At 42.6% G+C, this 1496-nt stretch overlaps 1 long non-coding RNA gene across 2 annotated transcripts in view; it reads right to left on the minus strand.

Annotated features, from left to right (window-relative positions):
- Window positions 1–471: 471 nt before the first annotated feature.
- LOC117957246 overlaps window positions 472–1496 on the minus strand; it is a 16872-nt gene continuing 15847 nt past the window's right edge. For both annotated transcript variants that reach the window (XR_004659455.1, XR_004659454.1), the window contains one exon: window positions 472–586. This is a non-coding gene — a long non-coding RNA (uncharacterized LOC117957246). The remainder of the gene's footprint in view (window positions 587–1496) is intronic.

Here is a 1496-nt window from a genome sequence, read left to right on the forward strand (position 1 = left end):
ATCATGCAGTGAGTGTACTAAACCTAGCCTCTACACAAGAATGTCTTTGTTTGCTTTGTTGCTTAGAGAACCCAGTATCTTTGTTTTAAGCCAAAGAGACTAATGGAAGCTCAAGTCAGAGACACTCAAGTTACCACCATGTAAGACCAGCCATTAACTTCACATTTAACCATGAAATGAAAGCTCAACAGGAGGCAACAGTTCACTGCAGGTCAGCGTGCCCATACTCTGCCTCTTTCCTCTCCTTCTCTCTGGCTTTTCCTCTCTGGCCACTCATTGAGAGGCTTCATATAAATGTTTTACTCAGCCAAGTAAATCCTGCAGCAACAAATTTCAAAACTAGACAGTATCCACCCTGTTTTTTATTTAAAGCTCATCCTACAGAAGCACTGGCATGAAGTCCAGCATGCATCTTATGCATCTGTAGATCAAGACAAAGAAGCACAGGCATGAAGATGTGTACTGTGCACACACAACATCCCATACCCTCCTTCCAGCTCACTCTGATTGACAATATTCCAGCTCAAATCCCGGTAGAGATCGTTTGCAGGTGTGTGCGCCCACACTGTCAAGTTTCAGTGTTTGCCTGAAACAAGAAAAGAGATTGGAGTCAGCTGGAAAAAAACAACTCTGTGTACCCTGGGCAGTACTCTGTCTGCCAAACCAGACCTTGGCAACACAACTCTGCTCTAAGATGGCAGCAGATTCAACCTGATGTGGCAACAGAGTTCCCTGTGTGAAGGCTGATCAGACCCTCTCTCCACGTTGTGTTGTGTTGCGTGACAGGACACTCACTACTTTGACGTTCGGCCAGTTTTTTTAATTTGAGCCTGGGAAAGAGATGGAGAGAGGGTGGGAATACATTGTCTCCTGTTTGAGTAATACAGTGATAACAAGTCAAAATGTCATTGTGAAGTACTTAAAAAGATAACCTAGACCCAGACTCTGAAGACATGTTACACATAATTGGCAAGAGTCTACAGCCATGCTGGCATCTCTGTGAACCCGTTTTTAAGAACAGCGGTGCTTAAACACCACATTGTTAATAGCACTCACCATGTTTACATGTTAGGTGTATGCTAGCTAGCAATGGACACACTAACTCTAAGTAACATGAAACATTTTTGTCATAAATGCATCATGTGTACAAACCTTTGTAAGAATTAAGGTGAAGGAAGCATATTTCACTAGAAAAGTGAAAACATTGACCTACTGGTGGCATCAAGTTAACATTTAAGGGCTTGCAAAAGTCCCTAGGATTTATCTTCTGGGCACCATGAGTGTTTGTACAAATTTGAATTGCAATCCATACAATAGTACTTGAGATGCGTCAGTCTGGCCCAGTGGTGGACTGACTGTCAAACTGACATTGGCATCCCAAGTAAAAACGCTAGATAACAAAGCAGTCTGAATACTATTATGACGATGTTAATATTGGATTTTCACTGCACCTGACACACACACACACACACACACACACTCACACACACACACAC

Source organism: Etheostoma cragini, chromosome 14 (genome assembly GCF_013103735.1).
Source record: "Etheostoma cragini isolate CJK2018 chromosome 14, CSU_Ecrag_1.0, whole genome shotgun sequence".
In the NCBI taxonomy this organism is placed as follows: Eukaryota; Metazoa; Chordata; class Actinopteri; order Perciformes; family Percidae; genus Etheostoma; species Etheostoma cragini.